Genomic DNA, 26,249 nt, shown 5'->3' with positions numbered 1-26,249 from the left:
TAATGTCCAATGCCAGGGCGACGCGTGTTTCTGTTTTCGTTGCGGAGGAACGCGAAGTCGGCTCGCATTATGCGTCCTGCCATTGTAGCACGAACGTCACGGACCGTCAATGTGACAGCGGCTATCAAGGTGCGTTCGTGCCATCGCGAACAGCCCGGAAGTCGCTCGTTCGCGTCGACGATTTCACGGTGTCGAAATATTTTCCTTTAACGCCGCGTAAAAATGACGTGTACTCCGCCCGCGAAGACGATAAATCCCCGGGATTTTGAAACTCTCGCATATTTCAAAATAAAAGCTCGACAAAAACGCGTGCTCCGCGGGACGCGTTGCTTGGAAATCTTTTTTTTTTTCTACGAAAGTTGAAGTTTCGACGCAATCACGCCGCGCCGCGTAATACATACGATGCAATTAGTCTTGACCTAACGCGACGCAAGGTTACTATATTACGGTTGACGAGGATACAGAGTGTTCGGCCACCCCTGGGAAAAATTTTAATGGGAGATTCTAGAGGCCAAAATAAGACGAAAATCAAGACTATCAATTTCTTGACTGAGGCTTCGTTGGAAAGTTATTAACAATTCGATTAAAAAATTTCAAATCGTTCTGGAAAAATTATTTTCGGTTGCAGGGGTCGATTGCAATCATTTTTTGTGAATAGACATACCACCGAAATCCTACCCACTTTTGAGAAAAAAATTCGAGTAGGTTTTAAAATTTTTCGGCGTAGAAAAAAAATTTCAAATCGTTCTAAAAAAAATCTTTTCTGTTGTAGGGGTCAATTACAAACATTTTTGTTCGATAGACATACCCCCGAAATCCTACTCAGTTTCCAGAAAAAAATTCCTTGCCGAAAATCTAATTTCTGGCCAGAAATGTCTGCCCGAATTTTCGTGCGAATCTTTAAAACGTCATAACTTCTGAACGGATTGGACGATTTTAATGTTCAAAAAGCCAAGTGCCGCGTATTTTAGTGTAGAATATGTAGCAATTATAAAAATATTCGAAAAGTTGATCCTTGACCCCGCAAAATGAGAAAAACCCCATAAAAATGATCCAATTTTCAAACAGCCATAACTCCTATAATAGTGAATATATTTCAATGAAACTTTTTTCTGAAGTAGAGCTCATGAGTACCTACAAAAAAGTTTTAGACAACTTTTCTGTAGGGCGTCAAACAAAATTACTAAAAATGAAAAAGGAATTTTTAAGAAAAATCAACATGTTTTTCGACGAAAAAAAAAAATTTTAAATCGTTCTGAAAAAATTATTTTCATTTGCAGGGGTCAATTACAATAATTTTTGGTGAATAGTCATACCCCCGAAATCCTGCGCATTTTCGAGATAAAAATTCAGTACGAGTGGAACTTTACACGTTAATAACTTTTTAACGAAACCTCCATCAAGAAATTGGTATTCTTGATTTTCGTCTTATATTGGCCTCTAGAATCCCCCATTAAAATTTTTCCCAGGAGTGGCTGAACACCTTGTATAAGTTACTGGGAATTTCTTTGACGCAACCACGTTCGCAACAGTATCGAGAGCTAAATTTCCCCGCGGAATTAGACTTTTATTGTACGTTAGACGTAATTTCCTGGCGATCAGCTGGTCTTCGGACGCTATGTTTTATTGTTTAAACGAGTTATCGTACATTTTGTAATCTGTCCCCCTCCCTGGCAGGAACCTTGTAATATTTTAAGTTGCTTTGTGGGTACGTTTTGAATTTCATCGCGATAATAGACAGTCGAAACTAAGTTTTATTTGTAATTGCTCGGTAGTTACCATCGTCGAGTAGTGGTGCAATTACAAATAATAGCTTATCCTGTTCCCTGGTATACCATGTGATTCAACCAAAACGTTACGAGTTTTTCCCCCATTTAATTAAAAGGAGAGATTAAATCGATATTTGTATTAGTTTCTGAGAAAACTACTCCTACCACACGGTACACGTACGAAAATTCTAAAGATGTGCTATAGAATTTGAATACCCCGTGAATTACAGTTACCAGACAGAATTAAAATTTTATTTATACAGCGGTATTTGCAGATGAACAAATTAAAAATTGAGGAATTTGACCTTACGCTGAAATCAATGACGTTATAAATATGGTCGTCGCTGTAACGTCAAAATATTTGTTCGCGTCCAGATTTACGTGTAAATCCTGCTTTATAATTATCCGAATTTATAGTTGAAATGGAAAAATTTCGAGCATAAAATACGGGAACGTACGTGGGGAAATATTTTAAATTATTGTTCAGCGTCGCAATGTGACCCGACATCCATTAGAGCCGCCGGAAATCGCTTGGAGCTCTCAGAAATTCGCATTCGGTCAAACTTTGACCAATATCTACGCCCGGAACTAATACGTAGCCTCGTGCTGGTTAATTTTAGGCCATAGAACTTGATAATGCTTCCGTAAAACCACGTGCAAGATTGATATATATATATATATCAGGGAATAATAAATATTCTGACGTCGCGCTTCCTGTCGGAAATACTCGCGGTTCGCAGTTCCCCGTATTATTCAGATTTCAAACCTTCGCGACCAATTAGCAAATGCTACCGATTGCTCGAAATTTCGTTACCGTTAGGCAATAATGACGATTAACTGCCAATTAAAAATATATTTTACCCGTAAATATCATTAATGCGTATATCTGATTATCCGGGGTCACTGGAAACGTACAGACAGACGTGAAAATTGCACTATAAATTATAAGTACGCGGCCGTGGGTCCCGCATTCGGGCGCCGCGATATTTTAGCTGGCTCCGATAGTTTCATAACTGCGTAAAAAGAAAATTAACTCTAAATTAAATTGGAGAGGATTTAATAAAAAATTGTGACATCGATAATTTAATTTAACGACAGAAAAAAGTCGTACAAGAAGATGGCCATTGGTTGATTAAACCCACCTAAGAATTCCTTAATGAGTCTCGATGTATTCCCAAGACACGGTACTTTAAAACTTCCCTCGACCTCAGATTTATAATAATTAATTCCCAGACCTCTTCCCTGCTAGAATTAAATATCGTGGACATCGGTTTTAGAACGACACTCGGTGGAAATTACAGTCCACCGTTGACGTTGCGAAATCCTATCGGTTCAGATTCGCGAACCGTGTCTTATTATAGTCGTAGCTGCGGGTAGAAAGCGTTCTGTTACTCTGTGATTCGAACGAAAAGAAACACAACGCATACAGGGTGTTTGGCCATACCTGGGAACAATTTTAATGGGGGATTCTAGAGGCCAAAATAAGACGAAAATCAAGAATATCAATTTCTTGACTGAGGCTTCGTTAGAAAGTTATTAACAATTCAATTAAAAAAGTTCAAATCGTCTTGGAAAAATTATTTTCGGTTGCGGAGGTCAATTACAATCATTTTTGGTGAATACATATATTTCCGAAATCCTACCCACTTTCTAGAAAACAATTCGAGTAAGTGCTGAAAGTTTTGGGTGAAAAAAAAGACTTTCGAATCGTCTTGGAAAAATTATTTTTAGTTGCAGGGGTCAATTGCAAGCATTTTTGGTCCACAGATATACCCTCGAAATCCTACTCAGTTTCGAGAAAAAAATTCCTTATCGAAAATATAATTTCTGGCCAGAAATGTCTGTCCGAATTTTCATGCGAATCTTTAAAACGTCATAAATTCTGAACGGATTGGACGATTTTAATGTTCAAAAAGCCAAACGCCGCGTATTTTAGCGTAGAATATGTAGCAATTATAAAAATATTCGAAAAGTTGGTCCTTGACCCCGCAAAATGAGAAAAACCCCATAAAAATGGTCCAATTTTCAAACAGCCATAACTCCTATAATAGTGAATATATTTCAATGAAACTTTTTCCTGAAGTAGAGCCCATAGGTACCTACAAAAAAGTATCAGTCAACTTTTCTGTAGGGCGTCATACAAAATTACTAAAAGTCAAAAACTAATTTTTAAGAAAAATCGACATTTTTTTTTACAAAAAAAAATTTGTAATCGTTCTGAAAAAATTATTTTTGGTTGCGGGGGTCAATTACAATCATTTTTGGTGAATAGACATACCCCAGAAATCTTGCGCATTTTCTAGAAAAAAATTCAGTCGGAACTTTAAACGGTAATAACTGTTAAATAAAGCCTTCATCAGCAAATTGGTATTCTTGATTTTCGTCTTATTTTGGCCTCTAAAATCTCCCATTAAAATTTTTCCCACGGGTAGCGAACACCCTGTATAGTAATCGTGTTTCGTCTTTCCTCCGCTATCGGAGCTAGCAGTACGAGTTTCTAAATCGTTGCACGGTTTATCGATGCACGCGGGGACTCGCGAATCGGGACGGAAGCGGGGCGAAAAAATTTCTGAAATCGATACGGGGATCAACAAGTAGGAAGGTAGGGCTTGTAAAATCGATGGAACCGTGTACGGTTGCATCCGCGCGATAAGGTCGTGTTCGAAGAAATGTCTCTGTTTCACGGGCGTCTTATTATTGGCGTACGGTTACGTAACTCGAAACCGACACGTTTCGAGGCACGTGACCGTAAATGAAATCGTTTCGGCGATTGATGCGCGCGTGGAACGGTTTTTCCTACGACACAGTTTCGACGAATCCGCGTTTTATCGATGCCCCGTGGTGCGTGCCACGACGGTCTGCGTTCGAATAAAAAATTCAACGCGTAACGATCGTCGAGCGCGGCTGTTAATTAACTGTGTAAACAAGATACGTATCAGGTGGGGTCAACGAACCCCGAAAATCGCGCGGTTCCTTTCGTTGCCGAAATTACCGGCGAACGCGGAAAGGTATCGGAGGTTTTAAAATTTCAGGAATATACGGTATATTCCTTGGAGGATAATGCATCGGATTGATACAAAAATACCGGGAATATTAACGATAGATATTGAATCGAGATTCGTTGTTTCGTTCATTACGCCGTCGGTTATTTTTGTTTGGTAAAAGCTTGAAATATTACTCTGACGGGCATTTTCCTATACGGAGATAGGAAAGAATTAAAGATCACTTGGATATTCGGAATCGAATGAATTCTTTATTGCGGGGGTGGCTTTACCGTCGACCGAAATAAATCACATTCGATACCTGTTTTCCGGAATCGTATCGCCGGTTAAGCTTTCGGGTAAATGAAATATGCCGAAATATTTTTGCTCTTAAATTGCCAGCGATAAATAATGCGTCATCGTCGGGAGCGAAAATACACGATTTTTACACGAACCGCCTACTTTCCTGCACTTTCTTCGTATCTCCATAAAATAATATTTACCAATACGAAGAATCACCTTTGCGTAATATGTAATTTTTTCGGCGAAACTTGGTCACGAAGTACCTGTGTATTCAACGTTTTATTTGCATTAAAAAAAGGGGGGTGAGCGTCGTATGGCGAACGCAAAATCGACGGTAGGAAGGAATTGGGTGAATGGAAGGGAATAATGGTTTTTAGAAGGATAACATGGAGAACCGATTAAAAAAAAGACAGGGCGCACAATGGTTGCCGATCGGGAGCCGATCGACAAATCTCTGAGGTGTACCAATAGCGATAAACACAATGGCGTCGGCGACAACGGACGACCTGGGTTCTCTAAAATTAATTCCGCGTCGCGATCAAAAGGGAACGAAAGACCAAGGAGTTCTCGAGGGCCATGGAAGACATCATTAATTTCTACGGAGTTCTCGAAATGCAAGATGCATGAATCGCCCCCGGGGCAGAAGTATCTTTTTCATTGGAGAAACGCTGAGCTTGTTTGTTCTATCGCCTCTCGACAATGAAGTAGCGCCGGATTACATAGATCCGGCATTATTCGTGTCCCCGTGTCTATAAATTCCTCGATATTTCACGCCGTGGAACATTATGCAGCCGTGACCGGCTCGAGTGCACTCGCGTGACAGACCGTGTTGTCTCTGAATTCTAAAAGCTTCTTCGGGCAACAGTTGCATAATTAAAATAGACAATGCGGCAAACAAAGCGAAAATTTAACGAGTTATTTTCGCGAGATAATTTCGAACTTCCTACCCCCGGACAGCGTCGACCGGTTCCGACTCTTTAACGCGTTGTATTATCGGATTCGAGCGCGGGTGAGTATCGCACGAGGACCGATTCAGCGATACGAAACGCGTTACTTTATTAATTAACGAGTTACAAAACGTACAGCGAATTGAAACGAAACGCGGCGTCGGGGCGAATGAAGGTATAATGCACGGTCGCGTTTCGCGAAAATCCTCTGCCATTTTTGCGATATATATATGCGCGTTATACATAGATTTTACGCGGCGAAACAATGAAACAAGTTTATATCAATTTATACCAGCGAATGTCTCCGCGTTCAGATAATAATCTACATTCCCGTGGCGTAAAAGCGCCTGCAGGCTACGCAACCCTTGTTACGCGTTCCGCTAATGCCGGGGCGAAAGTATTTCACGTGAAAGACAATTGTTTTTCGATGTTTATTTTCGCCCGTTTAAATTATGGTAAAATTAATTCACCAGTTGCTGTACATTCACCGCGATCGTTTTAAACGTATTTTGAAGGTGAAACATCGGTACTGGGACCGGGGAAAACACGGTAAAATCCCTGCAAGAGTATCACGGCCGATATCTGCCAACGCAATAACTTTTACCGGGAATCGTTTTATCGACGCAAAATAAATACAACAACCGGCGTACAATAAACATTATTATCTGTAAGTCTCGCAAAACATTGCCGCAACGGGCGCCCGATGAACAATATCGCCTTTAACCCCTTCGCGCTTAGTGTATCATTTTCGATACGCTCGACGATTTACGCTCTTATCGCAATATCGACTGTTCACCTTTTACGGATTATTCCTTCAGGCCTGCTATTACCAATCGCGGCTCGATTTATCAATAAAATTTTTTATTACATTTGTTCTTAGTCAATTCTAGATAGTAGCCACAAGTCCAATTTGTAAATTGCGAATTGTAAATGGTTTTTATATGGTTGTAACAATTAAGTAATAGTAAAATAGTATGGGTTCGTTTTTTAAAAAATGGCTAAAGGGAGCCCGGTTTATACGAGCACGGAAAATGCAGAATTGATGTACTGTGCCGAGAAGGCAAATCGATTTGAAGTTACTGCGAGGGAGGATAGGATCATAAGACATTTTTTAAAGAACCCCAAATTCCGTGGTCAGAAAACGCCCTGAGGGTGTTCGCGAATACTTCGGGGAAGAGATGATCGAAGGATTTTTAAAGCGGCTTCCACTTTGACGAGGACATAAATGATTTCCCATCTAAACGTTCATTCCAAAAATTGTATATAACGCTACACAAGAAATAGACGATCTCAATTTTTCTTGAACATCGTTCGATAGTTTTTTACGTCGATAAACCATTCGTTCGACGCCGACGAACTTTTGTTTCGAACATTCTTCTCGTTGAACTATCCGAGCAGACTGAAACATTGTGACAATCGATTCACGACCGACCCTGTATAAGAGAGTTAATTCTAAAATAGAAACGGAGTTCCGCAAATAGTTTCAACCGTTTCCCGCCAAGGCTATTATCCTTCTTCTAGAGGTCGGCGCATTATAACTTCCGTAGAAAATAACAGAAATAAGACGCACTTCGCCACGTGACCGGCGAGCGCAACAAGTGATTTTTCTGCGCCTAGTTTTAGTACGGATGCTCGATATTGGATTAAGCTTGCAGAACGTTAGCAATATCTCAATCTTCCGAAGGTGTGCACGAAACTAAATATTTTCAATTTATGACAATTGACGATTATCATTTTTTTTCCTTTGGGTTTAATGTCGCATCGATTGCAAGGTCAGTTGTTTTTTTGGGGCATTCTGTTAAATTTTATTATAAAATTGGGTTCCTCTCAGATACTTCAAGGTGTTCCTGACGACGTGGTCCTCTGAAGTCGACGATGTTTCTGGATGGAGTCCATATTTTCTTCTTCGTATCGTGTTATTCATATATTAACGGGAATAAACCCTTTAGTACAAAAGAAGTAATATGCAAGGAACTACAAATGTGAATTTTACATAGTCAAACATTCTTATAGAATTTCAACAATATTAATTAATTTATAATACGTTGCAAGGATAATTTTAGATTTGCTATCAGTTTTAGTTTGTACAAAATGTGCGTGACTAATCTATTCTAATTCTATTTACACAATTCTGTCTAACTTTCAGAATAAAATAGAAAGTGATTTCTTAAATATCTTGATAGTACATAGAAAGGAAACAATTGAGTAATCGTTGAACTCGAAATATGATTTTTGATTAGCTCATTCACAACATAATATTTGTGATTTTTCTTCTATTATTACGTATCTTCGTACAGTTTGTCGAGTTCCACGTTTCATTCCATTTGTCTCTCTCTATTTTATGGATCGACTTGAGGTCTGCGTAATGAATCGATAAATACATTAGATTTCATTAGTCGCATTATAATTTTGGAGAACGTAAATACCAACGACTCCAAAAACGTAGCACACTGACGATCCATACGACAAGAGACTTCGATTTTGAGTTAAATAACACAAGCTTTACGCAGAATTCGCTGCACGGAAGTCGGAGCAATGCCTAATTCTTCTAAACTTCGTAGAATCGATTTAAGATTCCCAGTAACGCATCCAACATCGATATTTACAAATCAAACAAGAATTTTAACGCTACATTTAACGAGCGTTAGATTCAATATAAAAAGTATCGATACACACGCGTGCAATCAACGTCTAATTGATCTAGCGTTAATAATCCCGAAGGCAACGATTACCTGCGACTCCTAAAGCACAAACATGGCGGTTAATCCGATTCTTAACTCCCCCCGTGCATACAATTATCCGCTGTTGAATATTTCCATAAAACAAAGTAAGTTTCCAAAGCAGCACGCGACCAAGAGGAATCGAAACGCGTTCCAGGTCTCTCTCGCTGGTCGTACGTAGCTCGGTGTTGCTAAACGTCTTCGCTAGACTGTGAAGGATCATAAAGGGAACGTTGGTAGGGAGGATGTCGCGGTTCGAGTCCGTGCACGCGACAAGGACAGCGAGGCCTGCAGAGCGCGACGACGAACGCGAACGCGAACGCGAACGGACGTTCGAGTCAGAAAAGGAGGGATGACCGTACGGGAGTATCGTTAACCGGTACAAGAGTCCGTTCTCCAGCGTGCAGAAGTGGCGGAGGCATCGAGTTTAGTATCGCGAGTGAACTCGCTCGGCACGCAAGCGTTTCTCGCCGACGGTGCACGGAACTGGTTCGCGGCGAATCGTGGCGGGAAAAATACATCCATGGAACGTATCGTCGTATAACGACTCGTGTGCGTCTATTTCCGGTGTTCACGTGCGTGTGTTTCGACAGGGGGGGGGGGCCAAAAGGACCCGGTGGAGGGGGAGTGGAACGACGTCGAAGATCCACGGTCGGATCCGTTAGTCGACCAGGAATCTAGGCGTGTACGAGGTACGTCGTGCTCGCGTAGCCTGGGCGAACTCGTTACCAACGGGTTCGTCGTGTGCATGTTATCCCCTCCCCGACCCGGCGGGCGCAGAATTTCCAAGAGTGGCTGAGAAACTTGGTCGTAGTTGCGGGCAACAATGTTAATCGCGACGGTGCCCCCCGACCGTGTTACACTCTCGTTTCGACGCGTTCGTATCGGTGTTCCTGGAGAGTCGTCGACAAACAGAGAGTACTGTTAAACCATTATCTCGAGCGGGCATCGTGCGTCTGTTTTCACTTATTTCGAGCGTTCCGTCGCGGCTCGGGTTTATGTACCGTTGGCTCGTACCGGTTCGGTAATTTCCTCCGACCCGGGGGGGGGGACACTTCACGGATCGCGCGTTTTCGTTTCGAACGTTTTTCGAAACGCACGCGACGGATGAGGAACGGAGGGAGGTGGCTATCTGCAAATTGATCGCGGCGATCTTCGCGGACGATAAACCACTTTGGCGAAGAATATCGACAGGCGTGCTCGATTTCCACGTTCTATTGTTTGGGCCGGATACAGGCTCGCCGGGTATCGCGATTGACGTTGTTTATCGGCGAGGAAAGCTCCGCACGTGCTCCTCGCACGCGCGATTCCTCCGTTAGATGCGTTCGATCGATTAGGAACACCTACGATGCCCGTTCTTTTACCTGCCCCTGGGGGGAAATACGGTCTGTCGGGGAATTATTGAAATGCACGGTGAACTTTGCCTCGTTGGAATTGCGCGCGGCCGTCCTTGAGCGCGAGCACGGAGTCCTTTGTCTACTAGAAAAATACGCGTTCGATTATTTCAACGAAATTAAAATCATTTTTTTTTTTTAAATCGATTCGTCGCGATCGTTCCTCTGTTTAAACGGTCCCTCTCCGACGCGATTATTTCGCGAGAGTCCGGAATTAATTCGTTTCGTGCGAGATAGCATAAGACAAACGATTACGGTAGGTCACTCCAGGTCACTGACGCCATTGATGGTAGTGAGATAATTATCAAGCATATAGGGATACATAATTATCTGACGATTACGAGACGCCTCGTTGCGTGACACTTGGAAATGTTACGGTTAGGTATGTTGTATTCCTACCAAGACACGGGATTAATTAAATTCGATTGCAACATACGAGGCTACCTAGCATTATTCTGGAATAAAGACTTTGCCTGACAGAAAATGTTGGGTTGATAGATGCGACGAGTAATAATTGAATTCCCTCGCTTCAGCACTTTTACGTGTCACTCGTACGTATATGTCACCAAAGTAATTCTCATTTGAATATTATTTGTGAATTTTATCAAGGTTACAAAAATAAGTACTGAGATCAATTTTATGTTACGTAGTCTAGTATCAGTAACCTGACAGTGGTTCCTCAGATGTACAGGATAGCGTCGAGGGCCGAATATTGAATAACTTTTACGTCGATATATCATGACGAACCAGCAACAAAAGCCCCAGTGTCCGTGAAAATGACATCAACTGACCGTTATCTAACGCAATGGAAACGTAATTGCTAACCCAGCGAGATTGGTTATCGTAGATCTGCCAGATACGCAATCATGCCCCGATTATGAAATAAAATATTCGATACGATCGTCGAGTTTATTGCGTTAAGAATGGAAATTGGTCCTTGGTTATTCACCAGTGATTTACCGTAGGATTTAAATATGGGAAGGAATTGAACTTTTAACGAGAGGGAAATCCCAGGTAATCGGCAGTGTTTTATTAGAGCGTATTAAAAATATAGAGCAACCATTCGATAGAGGTTGGAAAAAAAAAGAATTTGGCCATCGATCGGAGTCAGCAATCTCGTTGTTGAAACGCATACGCGATGGGAAAAGGATCAACACATCGTTTTGAATTTACATGGCGCCAAAAAGTTTTGATATTGCGGTTGTATGCTTCTTTGAACGTCTCGTGTGCATATCAAATAGTTTAACTTGCCTCGTGTGCTCGCCGTTTGGTTGGTAATTGTTTAAAACAGCGCGTAATCGAACAGTCCTTCTCGTTCCATCGTTAGGAACCAATTTCCGTTTTCCAATATTTGTTCGATACTGAACATTAATTGATGTTGTGACAATGAATTTCGAAGCACGTCGGTTATGGATGTGGATGTTATTATTGCTCCAAGATCATGGTTTCGTGCTCGGTTTAGCGATACTCTTCGGGCCGTGATGCGTACAAGAAACGCTAAGCCAGCGCAAGAACGTTGACACGTGTTGTGTCGGTGACTCACACGACGGTTCTTATTCCGTCTGGGTTTCACGCGTTTACGTATGCGAACGCTGAGCTGGAACGTATCTACGTACAAAATGCTAATTCTCCAAAACACTCGACCTAAGTCTCGTACATCACCTTGAACAATTAAACGATGAAATCATCTTTAATACAATTCGTTATATTGCACTTTTCTTTGTTCGATGTATCAATAGCGACGCAAACAAAGACATAAAATTGCATATCTCTACATTTAGTTTCACAACCAGAATTTTTTTTCTTAATACCAAGGAACGATATACGATTTAATTCAAATTGTAATAAATATAGCAGCGTACGATTGCAAGAAGGAATAAGTGAGATAGCAATGGTCGAACGTGCACATGCGAGAGAGTAAGGTTATGCGTAGCCCTCTGCCGGCGAGCGCTGGAAGTATCCGTATAAAAATTGAAAAATAAGTGGCTTCGTAGAACCGATCTAAATTAGTGATTAATTACGACGGACGGGCGTTCGTCAAATATCAATCGAATCTCGGTTAGCGGCAGTTTCGAACATTTTCCTGCGCGTTTGACGGTGACGTTGGCGAGCGTTGAACGTCAATCAAAAATTTTTAGCGTCCGGCGATCGTGTCCGATCCGGAACGCCGTCGTCGACTCCTGTCGATCGGTACATAATCCAGAACGCGTTGTACGGTCGTGCAATTTTTGTTTACGTTTATTTCGAGATATCGCCGGGGCGGAGGAAGTACATCGACCAGGGAACGGCCCCGGTTTTATCGATATTACCTACGAAATAGACAGAAAGGCGAGGCTATACGGCATCGGGGCGCAGGTTCTTTCTTGATGCGTCGACAACTTCTGCCGGCCAATTGAGCCGACATAAAAGCTCAAAGGAATTGCAGCTGCGGGTCAACGAATCGTCCACTTGCACGAACACAAAGGAACCGGGCAAAACACACGGCCGTCGCTTGCCTCCTACGTTTCTTCTCCTTCCTCTGGTCTTCTTGCCTCAGCCTCCCCGCCCCGTGTCTCGGCGTATTTCCCTCGCGTGTTATTCTCCGTTTCTTGCGAAATCAATTTTTCCTTGCCAGGAACAAAGACGACAAGTGACAAAGACGACTTCTACGTCGTTCTGTTTACGATCGATTGCACGCAATCGAATGGTCACGCCGAACGGTATTACCTGCCTCTCTCCCCTTCGATGCTACAATTCGAACGAGGAGCTTAATCGATCGACGTTATTTTAACCTTTTGCAATTTTTTTTTTTTTTTTTTTCAAATGCACCGAAAAGGCAGAACAAAATTTGCTCATAAGAGGCTTTGTTTCCGGCGGGAAACAACGAATATTCGTGCGGTACGTGCGCGCTTAACAGAGCCCGAAAAATTTTATTTCGGAGTGCAAATTAAAAAAGAAATCCTTCGACAAAGTTTTATCGCGCGTCGCTGAATCGTCAGATATTTTTGTTTATCACGAATATTTCATTTAGGTTAGCGCTAGGTTCATGAGAACTGGATTGCAGGGTCGTCGCGGGTGGAAAAAATTGAAATTTTCATAAATATTACGTTCCCGGATATTCGAATAAGTCTGCGAGGCAACGTGGCTCTCTTTTTCGTTTTGTATCGATATACGAGAGAGTCGGTATTTCATCACGCGCGTTTCATTTACGTACTTTTTAAAACCTGCAAGTTTCCACGTGCATTTTTTTCCACCGCGTTTATTTGTCGCGTCGGAGTTAAGTACAGAGGATCCGTAGGGACACGCGTCACACGGGGGATGCTTTTCTTCGTGTTTTCAATGTCCGTATCTATTAATGCGAAATATGCGGATTGACAGAAACGTCAACTGTCATATTGGTTGTAATATTGCGGTCCCACGTCACGCGCAGATACGGCGCTTTCGGTTCTGACGTGTGCGCGCCTCCATTTGTTTTGCCAAATAATACCTAATGTCGAGACCGACATTACCAAAATGGAAGAAGCGCCAGAATTTGGTTAAGCGGTCGCCGTAACGTCGTGCGTTCGATATTGTTCGCAACGCATTAAATACCGCCATTGAAAAACTAGGGACGCCTGTATAATTTTTTTGCTTCGTTACGTTAATCCGTAACTTTGTACGTTTTACGTTCAAACACGACAGAGGCCCGTTGAGGAGGATCCGTGATATCAAAGCTTACGTTGTCAAGAGCACACGTGCCCCACGAAAAAATGTGGCGTCGCAAAAAGACCTCCATTTTACATTTTCGATTTACCTTTTCGCCGAGGACCGTGTAACGAACTCCATCGTGCAAAAGACACAGGTTAAATAACCCTTTGCGGACAGTGTTAGGGTATATTTGACGCGGTGCTTGTAAATTCACGACAAACTGTACCACGCGAATAAACAAAAATTTAGTGGACCGATACGCTCCTAACATAATTTAAATAAAACGCGTACATCGGATAAAATTAGTTTTTGCAGTTGCGTTTCGCGTTTGGTTGAAATTTAAATACGCGGTCCTCGGGGTACCGAGGATTTCTAAAAATCGTTGAGCGCTGTTTCTCGAGCAAAAAATGTTTTTAAACGTTCCCCCGCCGGTGTTCGAACGTCGAAGATCGCGTGGCGTACAAAATTTCGGCCAAAATGCAAAACGGTGCCTCGAAGAGTGTTCAGTTTGGCATGGGAGCGACCCGTCCGCAAACAGTTAAAGTCACATTTACTGTGCATCCGCTAGGATGTTATAGTTGGAACAAAGTCAATTGGCCATTCAATTGACTACCACGTATATCGTTTGTCAGTGTCTTTGACTCGTGCACGGCGAGTTAGGAGTCGTGCCAGGTGCGATTCGCGATGGAGGTAGCGGCCTTGAGCGGTCACTTCATTTTGTCTGGACTGTACAGGGTGTTCGGCCAACTCTGGGAAAAATTTTAACGGGAGATTCTCGAGGCCAAAATAAGACAAAAATCAAAAATAGCAATTTGTCGATTGAGGCTTCGTTGAAAAGTTATTAACGAAATTAAATTAAAAAATTTCTAATCATTCTGGAAAAATTATTCACAGGTGCGGGGGTCGATTGCAATCATTTTTGTTCGGTAGACATACCCCCAAAATCCTACGCATTTTCGAGAAAAAAATTCGAGTCGGTTCTAAAATTTTTCGGCGAAGAAACAAAATTTCAAATCGTTCTAAAAAAAATTTTTTCTGCTGTAGGGGGCAATTACAATCATTTTTGTTCGATAGACATACCCTTGAAATTCTAACCATTTTCGAGAAAAAAATTCGCCTGTGTTCGCAGATTGCCGTTCTACAAGTGGAACTTTGAACATTAATAACTTTTTAACGAAGCCTCAATCAACAAATTAGTATTCTTGATTTTCGTCTTATTTTGGCCTCTAGAAGAAGAGGAAAGGCATCGTTCGAAGAAAGTTCATTTTTTCTACAATGTTTACTTAGAATAATTTTGAAAAGTTAAATTTGTATCTGTTACGTATTAATTTAAACTATGATTAAAACATCGTTGGAGGGTACAATGTTGTACCAATTACGCGAATCTCCGCATTTATCGGCGTTTTTATCGTTTGGATTTATTTTTAGAACCTGTAGCAGAAATATCAAAGTTTCGAAACGAAACTCCTCGTCTATAATTAAAGCCATAATTCAGCCAGTATATAGTCCAAACTTTGAATCACCTGTTCCAAGAAACGAATCGCTTCTCGAGCCAGAGGCACTCGAACAATGACGGCGACATTAAACGCGGATACGAGAAGTTTTTTTTTTAACGTCTAATCAACCAGTATCGTGGAGGAATGCAGCCGATTATACAGCAACGCTAGATCGTGGATCGTGGATCATCGTGCTTGAAATTCTACCTCGTTGTAGTAATCGCTTAATAAGTTGAAGTTTCGAAACTCGCAATAATTCCTGCGACACGAGGTGGAGGCGTTTAAAGGCAGCATAGGGAGTTACGAAAGTCATAGTGAATAATACATTCGAAGGAAACGGAATAAGATTTATAAACGTCGATGGATAGTTGGACGTAATTGCGTTTCTCAACTTGGATAAATCGAATCGGAAAGGCGAAACCAAGATCTATTGTGGCTGCAGTTTCTGCACTCGCCATTAGGGGGCTATACTCTTGACTCTCTCGCAAGTACTCGCAGAATCTTGCTTTGTCTTCCACACTCGTGATAGCTGAGACGCTTATTATTCCACTTATAGCGTCGAATTAAAAGAACCCAAAGGTTTGTACAAAAATGAAAAATCAGACAAGAAAAAAGCTAATGAGGTTTGGTGATTAAAAATTAGTGGAAACAGTATTTTTCAAATAAAAATAAATAGAATGTGATCTAAGATATACAGGGTGTTCGTCTACCCCTGGGAAAAATTTTAATGGGAGATTCTAGAGACCAAAATAAGACGGAAATCAAGAATAGTAATTTGTTGATGGTGGCTTCGTTAAGAAGTTATTAACGTTTAAAGTCCCATCAGTACTGAATTTTTTTCTCGAAAGTGGGTAGGATTTTGGGAGTATGTCTATTGACCGAAAATGATTGTAATTGACCCTCGTAACCAAAAATAATTTTTTCAGAACGATTACAAATTTTTTTTTTTCGTCGAAAAATTTTAGAACCGACTCGAATTTTTTTCTCGAAAATGCGTAGGATTTCGAGGGTATGTCTATTGACCAAAAATGATTATAATTGGCCCCTACAACCGAAAATAATTTTTCCAGAACGATTTGAAATTTTTTAATTTTATTGTTAATAACTTTTTAACGAAGCCTCCATCAACAAATTGGTATTCTTGATTTTCGTCTTATTTTGGCCCCTAGAATCCTCTATTAAAATTTTTCCCTGGAGTGGCCGAACACCCTGTATGAAATATAATAGAAATAAAATTGTAGAGTAGATAAGATTAAGATGTGCATTTTGGAGGCCGATTGGAGATTAGTGGACACGTAATCTATCGTATAAGTAATCCACGGTGAATGAGTGATCCCCTTCGGAAGGTATTGCTTGTATAAAGTTACGAAAGATCGCGTTGCCGAGCTGTGTAAAAGTAGTTAGTCCAGATTCGCTCGACGATCACGGTCGAGGAATTCGGACGTGCCGAAGGGCACGACGTTCTGTTTCTAAAGAGTCCCGGGCTTCAGGGCAAACAACCAACGAAATCCAGTCCCGGCGAAAAGCCTCATGAATAATTGAGCACGCGTCGTGGGTCTATTGTAACGTTAAGCGTTAATATCGTTGCAAAACCTTTGACGCGTTCCAACGACGACCTACATCTCTTTTCGTCGCGCTCGTTTATGCAAGCCGCGCTTTTTACGCCCACTCGAGTATCTTCCACGGATTTCCGTGGGGTTTTTTGGGACCTCCGAGGTACAAAGACTTCGACGATTTCGTTGAAATTTCGTGTTAAGTAGTGGTTCGTTGCGGGGGGGGCAGGAAATTTGTGCGACGTTCGCTAAATAAGGGAGCTTCTCTTCCCTGGATTTAACCCGCCAGGTAAATATAAATAAAAATAAAATGCTCACGATCGTGAGATTTACGGAATTCGTGGGAGTAATCGTAAATATTATATGTTTGCAATTTAGTTTGAATTTAAATCTAGCACCGGTGGACTGTTTAGATGCAACTATCGGTACAATTTAATGCACGTTCCCGTACGATTCCGCAGAGACACGGGTGTTAGAAATGTTCGCGTTATCAATTCCCATATTACAGACGTTATTAAACGAAGTGACTGACGCGTCGGAACGATTATTGAAATAATGAATTACCTCGTTCGATCGGATGCGATTTACAAATAATTGCGCCTTAGTTTCCGCGATAAATGATTTGCCTCTGTTAATTATTTTGTTATTTTACTCGTGATCAAATAAATTATAAATGTGTACAACAGCTTTCATTACACGGCCGGTGTTCCAAGGTAAATGTACACAAACACTGGCTGGCCGAGTTCGTATTACTATAATTTACGTTTGATACTGTTAATCATAGGCTTGCCGTGGCAATCAATAGTAATAGGGCAACCGTAGTGCTGTTAATTATTACGTACATTAATGAGTACTCCCAGAGAACTGGGTATCTTCGAAAATTATCCAAAACCCGAAGAAAGAATTTTCAACACTCTCGAAGTTCGTGACCCCCTTTTATCGAAACGATGTCACGGGCGACGAGACCTTTTATCTGAAATAATTTCGTTCGAGCTGCCCCCGCTGCCAACGATTCGTTCGTTTCCCAAACGTCGCGCTGCGCTCGTTTCGGCGCGGGTTGTATAAATAATGTATTTTTGGTTGCCCCAGGCGACGGTTTCCTACGTAAATACTTCATCGATGGTCAGTTTTCTCGCGTCTTTCGTATATTTCTTTTTTTTCCCCCCCCAGAGTACCTCGCAAAGTATAGAATACGAGCCACGCGCACGATAGAGATAATTGAATAAATAATCAAACAGAGTACGCGCAATGTCCGCTTCGACGGTCGTACGATTCCTCGTCGCGGCTACACGCGATCGTCGATCATGAAAACGTATTCGCGACTGGGTTTTAGTGGACGAGCGTCGCGTAAAAACATATCGGCGAAGAGATGATAAGATAACGCTAGAATGGACTTTTTATTTATGACTCGCGAGGGGGGATTGAATACGGTGTCGAATAGATAGGGATTATCAAATGCGAAACACGGAATATCGAATACCGGTATCGCGAGAAAAATAGATAGATTATCGAGTATCGAGCACCAATTTCGAGTATCAAGTATCAATATTTCCAATGTCGTTGAATTCAAATTTATAAATTTAAAATTCCCGTAGTCAAAGGTGTCAGGGATTGGCACATTATTTCGCGTTTAGCGCTAATTTTCTGACGTCGAGGCCGTGCCACGTAAAAGCTCCAATCGCTTTGCACCTACGCGCAAAACGTAGGCGGCGATCATTAAGGTCTGAAGAAAATTCAGCTCGAAGGACTTCATAGAAGACAGGGTCGGAACAAAAGAAGAAGAACGTCGTTTTCTTTTGACGGGGACTCGACGTCGCCGTGAAACGTCCTGAAAATAGTCGACCGCGTTTACAAAAAGCGTCGATTATATCTGCATGGGTGTGCCTGGTAGTTAGGCGAAAAAACGCTCTTTGACATCGTCCATTTAATATATTGCCGTCGAACCTACACGCGAACGAACTCCGGCGGATTGCACATCGTGCGAAATAAAATGATCTCGACGGTGCGTTCGGGTGATATCAGAATCGTAACGAAGTACTTAATGTACAGTCCGTTCGAAAACTATCACTGCCCTTTCGAAAACGTACCCAGTGTCACGGATATTTCGCGCGCTAGAACGAACAAATATACTTGTAACTTTCACAATTTCCACTCGCTATGAATCGTCTATACGAATGGAACGGAATTTTATTTTTTAAAACTTTTCTCATTCGTGGAAATAGAACAATTGATTCCCGGAGTTAGGATGTCGAGAGAAATAAATTTGCGAATTTCAGCAGGGTGACAAAAATAAGTGAAATTTTGGGTTATGCAGTTATCGAGTCGATGTCTCCCTTATAGTTGTACTTTCTAACGATACTGTTGCTTCTATTGACAGATCTATTTCATTGTAGGATTCGTCCCCCTTGCAATGGCGGGTACAAAGGGGGCTGCTGGGGGCTCGAGTCCCCCTCGATTGACCAAAGAGTGTTATAAATTGAAATCAAGGAAAATTGTGGGAATGCTAGACTGTGCTTTCCAAAACCATTAACCTCTGTACGATTTTCTGATTACGGTTGCAGAAAGCAAGTTTAATATTCCAGTTTCACCTTTTCTTCGACACGGTACAGTTGTCTGTTTTTTAATTCTCCAAAACACGTACGTTTCTTTTTCTACACGGTTTCTTTACTTTACACGGTCCTACGTTTTTGCTCGTTTCTTTTCCAACGGTACGCATCCGGTGTGCAAAAAAGGAAATCCAGGAGCAAGTGTATTTTCTCGGTTACCGCGTAACGTGCTACCGAACTACGAATACATTTGTAACGTCGAATTTTCAACGCGATAATTTTAAATTATCGTCGATTTAACTTGGAGATTCCATCTCTAATCCGTGGGTAGTTTCAGACATATGTGCTTAAGAATATTACGTTATCTCTACGATAAGTTATTTTCCTATGTGAATTCGCGTTGTCTGAATACTATTGGGACTGACTGTATACAGGATGTCCCACCTAACTCGATCACCTAACACTAAATCTACCGACGACATTCCTACCATGAGCGATCAAATGACCAATCTTTCTTTTTCTCTTTTACGAGACAATGTTCTTTTAATTTTTGCATTATGTATCTAGAACATTCCTGTATACAAATTTAAGTTCATTTACAAGTAAACAATCAATCTATAATCCCAGTTTCATTGCACGCCGGTCGTATAATCAATAGGAATTGCTGAAACTTCTCTGGGTATATAGCGTCAAAGTAAATGTCAAAATAAACATAGAAGATAGCATAAATTATAATAGTTGTTACGTTCATAGGATAGAGGATTAAATGCCCTTTAAAATGAGCGTTTGTACGAGTCGATAGCGTTATTAGTTCCGGAGATATAGCGATTTCAGTTTCAAGTCGATGCGGTGGCTAGTTTCGGAGATAGAAGGGTTCGAAGCGTTTGTTTTCGTTCATTGAGATCGATGAACTCGCGCGCGCAACAGTAGTAAACAGTGCGTAGTAAATTCTTGGAAATACTACTACTTCCTAGTCACGTGACTGTCTCGACTCACGCGCGACAAGGAGGTACGACGCGACGCGTCAGACGAAGACGCAGATAGTCCAAATTAAAAAATTACCCTTTTACATAAATTGCGATATCTCGAAAACGGAAAGTCGGATCGTCAAAAACCAAAAACCATTTCAAAGAGGAAGGTTTGCCGCTGCCAACGGTGGCTCGATCATGGAGAAAATGCTAATAATTTCAAAACTGCAACTAATTAAAATTTTTGTAATTTCAATACGGGTCAGTAGTCTACTTTAACACGGGAAGTCCCATAAGAGAATTTTTTTAAAATTACCTATTTACATAAATTACGATATCTCGAAAACGGTAAGTCGGATCGTCAAAAATCAAAAACCGTTTTAAAGGGGAAGGTTTACCGCTTCTAACAATGGCTCAATTATTAATAAAACACTAGTAGTTTCGAAACTACACGCGTCTAAAGTTTTAGTATTTTTAATACGCATTAATAGGCTATTATACGCGAGCCGGGCAGTGAGACAGTCGAATTAAGAAAAATTACCTTTTACATAAATTGCGATATCTCGAAAACGGTAAGTCGGATTGTCAAAAACCAAAAACCGTTTTAAAGGGGAAGGTTTACCGCTTCTAACAATGGCTCAATTATTAATAAAACACTAGTAGTTTCGAAACTACACGCGTCTAAAGTTTTAATATTTTTAGTACGCATTAATAGGCTATTCTACGTAAGACGGATGAAGGATAATGGAAATTGAGGAATTAACCCATTACATAAATTACGATATCTCGAAAACGGAAAGTCGGATCGTCGAAAACCAAAAACCGTTTTAAAGGGGAGGCTTTGCCGCTTCTAACAATGGTTCAATAGTTAATAAAACACTAATAGTTTTGGAACAGTAGGCGTGTAAACTTTAACTCGTTCGATCTGCACACGTGACGTCTTTTTGTCTGATTGTACGATTTCAATACTCGTTGACAGCAGAAGGTAATCCCGATAACATGTTTCTATCTCCACGAGATAAGCACTGGTGGACGATAATGTCGCTGATCCGCAACGCTTGCACGGAGATTATAACGTAAAGCTTGTTACACAATGCACGATCGTCTCTCCTGGAACGCTGCACGACGACAAAAACGTTGCGTTTGTACCTCGCGACGAACTCCACGGATCATACGTGACAAGGATGTTATTATGAAGCATTCGTTGCATGCAAATTCCCTTGTTTTGCCGGCGCGTTTTTTTCCAGCCCGTGAAAGGTAAAAACGAGTCCGAGTTTGCCGGAGTTTTGTCGAAAATCTGCACGGACAAATCCAGAAATTTGTCGGAATATCCCCCGCAGCGTTGAATGAAATAATTCAATGTTACGCCGTTGCCCGGCACAGAGACCCCGAATCGCGAAATTCTCCTTTATCGCGTGAAAGATGAAGTTCCTTAATATTATATTACCGTATCGTATTGTCAATCACCGCTAACGATCGAACAAAAAACGTGACGTAAGTCTGATACGACCTACTGCATATTGCATTTCTTTCTCGAGTGAAAAAAGCAGTCATTCTGACGTCAATTATGCAATCACATTGACGCGTTTCGAAACGTCAACTCGTCATCTTACTATCGAAATAGAATGCCCCCAAAAAATTGCTCAATTTTAATCGCATTATTAACTATCTCTTGTATTAGAGAACATTTATTTTATATTTTTATCGGAGTCGAAACTATAATTGGAACACTTTTTGTTCGACCACCATATACGTTCCATTGTGCAAAGTTTCATTAAAATCGGCTTGCAACAGTCATCGTCCCTTCTCAATCAACTTTCATTCTATCTTAGGGGCTCTTTAAAAACCATATTTAAAATCATCAGCAATATTTTCCAGGACATTTTAATAGGTCACGATCCTTCAATTCGGACATCGGAATATTGCATCGGCTATTAAATTTTTTTGCCATCGATACAGCAAACCATACGTGACTTAAATTTCACCCGAGAATATTTCTGTTGTTATAAGTAATAATTTGAACAAGAAATACAATTTTCCAGTAGTACGCAATTCTACGAATTTTCATACGTAAAAACGGAGCGTTTCTGTGCCGCGAGAGTAGTAATCTGAAGCAGTAAGTAATGTAATTATGCGGTAAGTTTCGTGCGGCGCGATCGTTTCTTAAATTCCGATACTATCGATGCCCGGCGATATGTGTGCGCACGAGACTCTTCGCCCGTACGTATTTATTCAATTTAATAATTGAATTTCCATACAACGAAGAAAAATATTTCCCTGTCACGAGTGGCGATTCCGAGCGTCGAGCGATTCTGTTTTGCAACGAGTTTACTCGGCGGCGCGATTGTTTTCTTAAATTTTCGTATCATCGATGCCCCGGAAAGACTCGAATCTCACGCGGCGCATACTCCTTCAATTTAAATGAATTTCCATACAACGATGGAGGATATTTCTCTCTCACGAGTTGTATTTTAGACGTGGAACACTATGGACGGGATACCGAATTCCCCGCTGGATTGGCATCGATACGTTTGCGATCCCCCCAAAGTGTTTTTATGCCTCGAAAGCCCGTGGATTCTGTTATTTAATTATTAATTCATTTTTGCAGGGGGAATTATTCTTTCCATATTTAATTGTGTCCCACATTCGCGCAAAGGTTCGTTTAAATCAGAATTTTCAGGCTCGGGGACTCCTCGTGCCAGGGTTTGTTCGAATAATCTTCGTTTAAATAACGAATAATGGACGAAATCTTGTTCATCGTTCGACAGAAATTCGTTTCGTTGATTTAGAGAGGAATACAAACGATTGTTTCACGAGAATTAAACGAGTTAAATTGATATGAAGTAGAATATTTTCTCTATCGCGAATCCGTAGTAATTTGAAAGATTCAATTATGTAATTTAAAGCAAGTTTCTAAGAATCTCTTGTGATCGATGCAGCACGTTTCAAAAGTGTCGCAAAGAATATCATTGGAAATCGGATCTGTTCGTTTGCTGGGTGACTGTTTCAACTGTTTAAGCTACTCAGACCCTCTACAGGTCTCTTTTTCCTAATTCTAATGGACGAGGCGGCTGTCGTCTGGCATCAGTTTCGCAGCAAGTAATCGTGAAAAGTGGGTCTACGGCTTCGATCGTCGAAATTATGCTCCTAGACGGTGCTGAAGTACAATAATTTTACTACCGAGTACGTTCGATAATTTTTATTTGACACATATTATTTTGCTTGTCCAATTTCAAACAATTCCTTTCGTTTCGTTAGAATAACTATTTGCCTACGTGTTCGCTCCAACATATTAATTACCATAGTTTGTATTTTAACTATTTTCGCCTGTGTACCTACGAGGCTCGATGATTCATAGTGCAAACTTTGCGTGCATAATTCGTCTGAATGGACAAAAAAAAAAAGTGTCGGGGCAAACGTTGGCCCGAAAAACAGACAATGCACGAAGCGATAAAATGAAAATACTTTTATTCGAGGACGGAAACGTTCGATTTGTCTTTCGTTCATCCGGATGCGTGAAACGTCTGTTTATTTAAGTCCACCTTCGCAGTCTCAAAAGCGGGATTTAATGTAAAAATTCCGTTTGAAGCGCGGTTCATTCTTTAAACGTTCAATTTAGCTGTCAAAAGAAACGCAAGAAACAGAGCGGAAACTCCATTATCCGAACAGTGTGTTTCTTTCTTCAATCTTGCGTGTCCTGTGCCGTCGAAGCGGACCCGGTCTGTTTATCAAAACGATTTTTCCTAGCAATAATTCAGTCTGAAGCAGGCGTCGCATTGTTCCGGGGTGAACATAGTACCGTTGTCGGTACGAAAACGCGATCGAAATTACCCGCGAAAAATTAAGAATCATTACGCGAGCGAAAATATGAGTTTGACGCGAAATTATCGCGTCCGGCAATCGTAAATATGCCAGGGAAAATTCTCTGCAGTTATCGTTTACGTCATACCTAAACACGAAATATTGGCACTCTCGCAACAAACTGCATTTCGTAAGAATAGATTAAAATTTTTAATCTTTGGAATTCGTTTCTGTGATAAAGACACTTAAAATGTTTGTAACTGGTGTATAGAAATTAATTGGAACGTGTATCTTTAACTAGTAAGTTTGCATACTTTTCCTAGATTTAATTTTGATAGAATTATCGTTGAAGAGGACTTGAAATCGGTTCACATTCTTCTGCGTCGAAAATGTTCTTTCGTGTCCCCTTGGCGCTGGTTGGCGTTCGATTTCTAAGGGCCCCAGGCCCCTCGGCTGGTCTAGAATCTTTCCTAGGCCCTTCGTCCGGCCCACAATGAAAGAGAAACTGGTGGGGAGCGATGGTGGGGGAAAGGGGGATACGTTTAACACGAAGAGCAAGCAGGTGCGTTCGTTCAACTCGGAAGCAGCGTGCAGTTTACCTGCGGGAGTGTCTGCTAGCGCACCTCCGCGCGCCGTGGAACGCGTTTGTGCCTCATCGTTTGGAATTCGGACAAAAGGAACACCCAGCCATAACGTGACGATTCTACGGTAATGTCTAAATCTACGTTCGAACGAATTTATCCGTCCACAGATTGTTAAGACCGGTTATTCCATTAATTTCGAATCGATTTTAAGTTGCAACGAAGCACAGAGCTTGATAGTAATAAAAATTCTACAGAGAAAATATTATCGCTCGTAAAATTGATAGATTTAACTCCCAAGGATCGTTCGATCATATCTGTTTTTGCGTGTACAATTTTATTTATTTATATTGAGTGGTAATCACGATCGTGGGTGGAATCGTGCACGGTAAATGTTTTCGTTTCATCCGAAAGGGACGGTTTAGAGATGCACGTTCGATTCGAAATAATTCAAACGAACTGTATTCACATTCCAAAGAACGAAATCCGTAAGCAGAAATTGGATTTGCGAAATGTCCGCCGTCCCCTCCCGTACACAGGAGCGTGTATTAACAGGTGAAACCCATATTCTGGGCGCGTATATGCGTCACACGTCAAAATGTGAAATTAATTCTGGCCGGTGCCAAACTGCAAAAATTAATTCCTGCATCCTCTGATTTCGCCCGGGCACACGTACAAAGAGACGTTATCAAATATGCGTTGTGACGCGTCGAATGAATCTTTGCACTTGAATAATTGCAAACACCGTGCAGGATTTTAGCCCCGTTCGTAGAAAATTGCAATGTATATTTGAAAAGCAATTCAATCATATCTGTCTCGCGTTGCCAATTGACGAACACTGACGGACCCAATTCGGGATCCGTACGGTACTCAAAAAGAGAATTTCTTGATGAGCTCGAGAGCCGAGTACCGATGCTCCGAGTCCATAATTCCATCGCGAAACGTCGACCGTCTGTTTCGAACGCGCGAAACAAAAATTAGGCGACACACGATTTTCAAAAAATTATCCCCCCGAGAGCCTCTCGTCTTACTAGTAAATTCTAAATATTGAAACAAATATAACGTACTATACTCCGGAATTAATGCATGGTGAAATTTTTATTCGGTAAATAAAGTGGTTGGACGAGAAGAGAAATATTAATTTTAGTTTTCGCTTAAACGGCAGTGCACGTAAGAATTTCGCCGTCCATTTGTCGTGTTTCGTTTGTCGACGAAAGCCAGCTCGAGTATATTAATGATCCGCTGAATCTTTATCGCTGGTAGTTGGTAAAGTTTTTACTATATTTACTCGTGATTAAGAACCGCAACAGGTGTATTTGCTCTAAACTATGTCAGGAGCCCGAAAAGATTAAGAATTATCTGTCAGACTGTACCGTGAGATTAAAAAGGTTAAGGAATCACTGGGGCCGAATGAGTAAGGCAGAGTTTGCGCGAATATAAACCTTGAAATAGAAAGTGGGAACACTCGTAATGGTTTCGCTAGGACGAAGTTGTGAGTCGAGCAAATACGGTGATTACGAGGGA

The 26,249-nt window shown here is 41.2% G+C and overlaps 1 protein-coding gene across 2 annotated transcripts in view; it reads left to right on the top strand.

Moving 5' to 3' along the window:
- The first annotated feature begins 9,163 nt into the window (after positions 1–9,163).
- The window catches only part of LOC143351626 (choline transporter-like protein 1), a 67,350-nt gene continuing 50,264 nt past the window's right edge, over positions 9,164–26,249 (top strand). For both annotated transcript variants that reach the window (XM_076783397.1, XM_076783399.1), the window contains exon 1: positions 9,164–9,412. The gene's annotated coding sequence lies outside the window, so the exon portion shown is untranslated. The remainder of the gene's footprint in view (positions 9,413–26,249) is intronic.

The sequence above is a fragment of the Colletes latitarsis genome, chromosome 2 (assembly GCF_051014445.1).
Source record: "Colletes latitarsis isolate SP2378_abdomen chromosome 2, iyColLati1, whole genome shotgun sequence".
NCBI classification, from domain to species: domain Eukaryota; kingdom Metazoa; phylum Arthropoda; class Insecta; order Hymenoptera; family Colletidae; genus Colletes; species Colletes latitarsis.
The sequence above is the reverse complement of the archived record's forward strand: the minus strand, read 5'-3'. Positions and strand labels throughout refer to the sequence as shown.